Source organism: Oppia nitens, unplaced genomic scaffold, assembly GCF_028296485.1.
Source record: "Oppia nitens isolate AA-2021 unplaced genomic scaffold, nextdenovo-longstitch-racon4-pilon3 scaffold5_pilon_pilon_pilon, whole genome shotgun sequence".
Classification (NCBI taxonomy): domain Eukaryota; kingdom Metazoa; phylum Arthropoda; class Arachnida; order Sarcoptiformes; family Oppiidae; genus Oppia; species Oppia nitens.
In genome coordinates this window covers 8,123,458-8,129,493 of record NW_026533243.1, presented here as the reverse complement: position 1 = coordinate 8,129,493, position 6,036 = coordinate 8,123,458, and positions in this window count along the sequence as shown.

Genomic DNA, 6,036 nt, shown 5'->3' with positions numbered 1-6,036 from the left:
ACCTATCTATTTCTCAACGATTAGCTCACACATAACCCAACACTTTATATGATAGATATGTCTGTGTAGTACACAGTGTGTACTGTAAATACCAGTCTGTCTTTTGTCTGTCTCCCACTTCTATCCCAAAAAATCTTAAGATTGTATGTATTGATATGTATTTGTATGTATGTGCAAACCTCCCTTTCCATAGTATAAATATAGCAAACAAAATAATAAATGGCATCCAAACTATTTATTTGAAATGTTTTGACATATTTATTTAGCATATGATATATTCAAATTAATGGATTTTGTTAACGACAAAAAAATAAATTCAATATTAATTGATTTTGTTAATGAATTTTTAAAATATTTTATGATATTTTCATATAATAATAATGTTTATGAATCATAAATTATTATCATTATGAATAATAATTTTACTTAATTTTTAATGTTATTATATATTTATATATTAAAAACAATATAATTGTTTTATTTTATTTATAACTTTATATTTTTTTTTGTATTTATTAATTATTAAAAATATTAATATTTCAACAATTTTTATTATAATAAATTAGTTTTATAAATAAAGGTAGACTTTATTTTATAGTTGGATAATATAAAAATATAGTTGATTTTATTAGATAATCTGTGAAACAATGGCAAACATTAATATTCAAAAAAAATATTATTATTATTATTATTATAAAGGTATTTTAGTTTATTTTTTTAATACCCTAAGTATATGTTTTAATAAAGTTTTTTTATGTTGAGAAGATAGACACWCACACGTGTCAAATGACATTTGGTTTGTTAAATATTATATAGATTTTGAGGGCTTAGAGGTTGACCACTAGTAAAGATAGATAGAGAGGGAGAGGGATATAAAGAAAAAGTTGGATTAAAGKGAAATATTTGTTAGGAATATTTGATATCAGTTTTTATAGTATGGGTTTTAGGCTGTTTTTACGTGATGGCACTAAACTGGAAATGTATAGATATATAATGTCTAATAGACATTATCTATACTGTTATTTTATAAGCAAATATATCCTGAAAATGCGTTTATATTTTCATATGAGATATACATTTTAAGTATTATATGTAACATAAGGGAGGGGAACACCTCATCACTTAATTGCTAAATATTTTTTTCTAAACCATACAGTAAATATTATTGTATTAGTTTTTTTGTCCACTAAAATATAAAGAATAAWAATATTTTAAATAAAAAATAAAAAAAAAAATTTATTATTTTTATTTATTAGTTAATAGTTTTTTTTTAAATTTTRCAGTTTTATATTTAATAATAATATTTATATTATAAAWTAAGTTAATTAGATAAAAATATTTATTATTACTGTATATGCTTTTGACATTGAATTAATGATTATATTGAATATTATAACAAGAGTTTTACTTACTTAATAACAACTATCACTTATGAGTATCAATAGAGTTATCCAATTTTRTGTTATCAACACATACAGGCTTGAAATTAGGACAGTTAGATATAGTCCGGCAGTTACTTAATCCAAATAATAATAATAGTGAAGTCAACAGTCCTTTTGAGAGGCATATAAAGTACAGTCAGACATCAAGATATAGAAACCGTATTCTCACCGGAATATCAATAAGTTTTGTCTCAAAAATTGTGAACCAATTAAGGAATCGATTCTTGTATATTGCATTCAACTAACAATACTATAAAGKAATTCACTACTACTACTATATATGGCTATAAATAGCATAAATATATATATATATATATATAATATACTATATTTATTTATTAAATAATATTATACAACTATAATATTGTTATTGTTGTTGTATAATACAAGTGGAAACCGAGATTTCCACTCATCAGACAATCAATAAAATCGATAAAATTAACTTTTCCTTACTATACATATACTGTACAATACAAACACATATATAAGCATACATACACATCAATTGTATAGAAAATCCTATACATATGAATACCCACTTGTATTGCATTTCTCATTAACTTTATGTTCAATTTCTCCAAATAAATATTCCCATTTATACACCATATATATGACTCATAGAGATAAGTGGTTTCTCAATATAATTGTATGTCTTTACTAATACTTATGGCTCATTTCATCGATGTTTATAATGTACTTCAAACAAACAGTCACACACACACACACACACACACACATACATACATACACTGGTTTTTCATACATACATACACCACATTTTTATGTAAATTTAATAGGTTTGAATCAATACACTACTATATATATTTCAAATCTATAAAATGCTAAATATAGAAAATGATAAATTATTTGACATGTGTTTCAAAAAAGTTGAATTAATTTTCAAAGTACAAATCCTTATGATTTGAATTTCATATAAATCAAAAACTAATCAATATAATTAAATAATTATATTTTGAAAAAAATAAGTAATATAAGTTGTAATAAAAAAATAATATCAAATATTTTTAAAACACTTACTTATTTAAAAATAATATAAAAATTAATTTATTGTTAAAATTGATGTATTTGTTAACGTCATTTATGTTATATAATATTGAATCATTATAAAATAAAAGTAATGCAAGTGTTGTGTAAATGTTGTGTAAGTGTTGTGTAAGTGCTTTACAAGTGTTGTAACAGTAGTTATCTTTTTGTTTACATTTGTGGATCAAATCTTCTATTTTCACAATCAAAATGTCTTTGACAACTGGATTTGCTGACAATGAAATCAAATTTCGAAAATTTGTGAGATTTCGGCCCTAAAGGAATCGTGTGCTCGGATAATTAAATCTCTTGGTAAGTAAAAACAAATTTATTATTATTTATATTAACAAAAAATTTATATAAGTAAATCCACTTATTACCGCTGGTTAAAAATGGACGACGATGACATACCTCTCTTCAAACCTGTCACTTCAGGTCGTCCAAGAATTACAACCATTGAAGATGACGACATGATTGCTGAAATGGCTCTCGAAAAGCGCTTCGAACCACTAACTAAATGGAGAAAATATGAGCCATTAATAACAAACGAAAGGATTGCCAACGCTTCTGATGACACTATATACCGAAGACTAAATGAAAAAGGTATTGTATTTTATATCTTATTTTATTTTAAATTAATAATTTATTTTAAGGTATACGAAAATGTGTGGCAGCAATAAGACAAAAATTGACAGAAAGACACATGCATTTACGTATGCAATATGCCACTAATTTCATTGAGTGGACATTTGAAGACTGGAGTCGTGTCATCTTCATTGATGAATTTGGAGTTGACACCAGTGACAATGGAAAAGTTTATGTCTATCGACTTCGTGGTCAAAGATATGCCAAACAAAACATTACTGAGACTACTCGTAACACAAGACAAACATTCACTTTCATTGCTTCGTAAGTATTAATAATATTAATGTTAACTTATATTAACAATTTTTTAGTTTCTCATTTCATGGATTGGGTCCAATCAAAAGAGTTGACCGCTTCAACAAAGAGGAATATGTTGATTATCTTCAAGAGAATCTTCTCCCTTATATCAACAATCACTATGATGACGGAAACTTTTTGTTGCTTCACGACAATCATCCAGTGCACAATAGCAATTTTGTGAAAGATTGGATCCGTGAAAGTGGTTTGGGTAGTCCTGAAGATTTAGTCATTCCACACCCTCCTTGTTCACCAGGTAAATAAAATAACTCTGATACATTAATTAATTTTTTATAACATTAGATTTGAATCCAATTGAACACGTGGGCGGTATGTTAAAACATATGGTTCGGGCAGAAAAGCCAAGAGTATGCAGTGCAAATGAACTTTGGGATGCCGTGATGAGTGCTCATCTGAGTTTATCAGAAAATAGAGAGTATTTTATTCGATTGATTAATTCAATGCCAAATCGTTTGAATGCTGTCCTTCAAAACGATGGTGGACATACAAAATATTAAATAAATTTTAATTAATATTTGATAAAATTGTTTAAAAAATCTTTATTTTTTGTAATTTACTAAATTATAAAATTATTTTCTGAAAAATGATAATAATAAATATTTGATATTATTTTTTATTGCAACTTATATTACTTATTTTTTCAAAATATAATTAATTAATTATATTGATTAGTTTTTGATTTATATGACATACAAATCATAAGAATTTGTACTTTGAAAATTAATTACAACTTAATTTAAACTTTTTAAGAAAAACGCTGAAACACGTGTCAAATAATTTATCATTTTCTATATTTAGGATTTTATAGATTTGAAATATATATAGTAGTTTTTGAGATATATTCATTTTAACCCTATTAAATTTACATAAAAACTTGTTTAACTATTTTGTACGTGACAAGAAACCATAGTTGTAGTTTTAATATCTTTATTGTAGATATAACTGTTAGGGAGATATTGATGAAAAACCAGTCTCACCTATTTTGCGATTGATTTTATATACATACATACACCACATAGAGGTTTGACAAACACTTAAGAGAATAGATGTAAATATTCTGGAATTGATACCAATAAAGTTAAGAATATATTTATTTAGTTTAATTATAATTCATATTTACTATAAGAATATTCCAATAATATAAATATAATTTCTTATTTTCCARAATTGTAAGTAAAARTGCTAAATGTGTGCCTTWAAAAAATTATATTTTATATTATAGTCTCAGACAATCTATCTTAGACTAAGATATRCCACTTATTTGTCGTCCGAAATAATTACTATCTATTTAAATGTCAAGAATAGTATTMTTAAATTARTAACAAATATATTCGTCTATWTAATRTGTTTACATAATTTGTTGATTTTTGTTATTAATATATTCAATATAATKTATGTATACTTTATATTAATATATTTGTACGAAAAATTACTCGTTATCTATTGATTTTTTGTTATATAACAAACTTTATATACATTATATGTAAGACGATTACTATTGAATAGTTTATTAGATTTATTTTTCTTTGCAATTCTTGTGGTGCCCTCAAGATATCCGCCATATATTAGCCACACTTGAAAAAGTAAAACACACAGTAATATAGTTATACATTATTATTATTATCAATGAGTTACTCTTTTTGGTCCATAGGGTTAAACAATTAGATATACAAAATATATATATTATATATATCCCAATAATCCAATATGTGATGGTAAACAATATAATATAATTTAGTTTGAAACTTTTTTTTTGTAAAAAACAATATATGTTTACGATAATACAATATTAAGTTATTGAAAATACTGTATATCTTATTTATTAAGTAAATAATTTATATATATATTTATATACAGTAATATACAGTACCAAAATAGTATAGTATTTATATAGCTAAATGTAATCTATCTTGGTTGCACTAGTATGAAAATATTGTTGTACACATACATATATACACACATCTATCATATTATATCAAAAAATAACTGATACCCTAAAAATATAATTTTCAATGTTTTCAAATACACTATCAACCAATAAATATTTGGGTCATTGATTTAAGCCATTGAATGTCGATTTATGGTTTCTCATGTCTTCAAATGTCTTACATTGTATACCACATTATATATATATAACTAATACTATGTTTGTCTGCATATCTATAATATGTTTGGTGTTTATCACTCACCGCAAAACAACAGACACATTAGTGTTAGATATATATATATAGCTTGTCTTTTGGGAACGTAGCACAAAGAAAACTAGACGTAATTTATGTAAATAAAAAATTAATTTTTTAAATATAGTCCCCTCCTAATTCGATGCATAGCTCCATTCGGGATCTCCACATCTCGAAAGCTTTTTTATAGCGATCTTCAGAAATGGAGTGAAAATACTCCATCACCGCGCTGTCCAACTCTTCCTCTGTCTTAAATGCTTGTCCGCGAAGAAAATGCTTCAGACCACTAAACAACCAAAAGTCACACATTGTAAGGTCGGGAGAATATACGGTACAGTCTTGACATTATTTTTGGCAAAAACTCTTGTCAGTTTTGCGGTATGAACTCTGCTGTTGTCGTGGTGCAT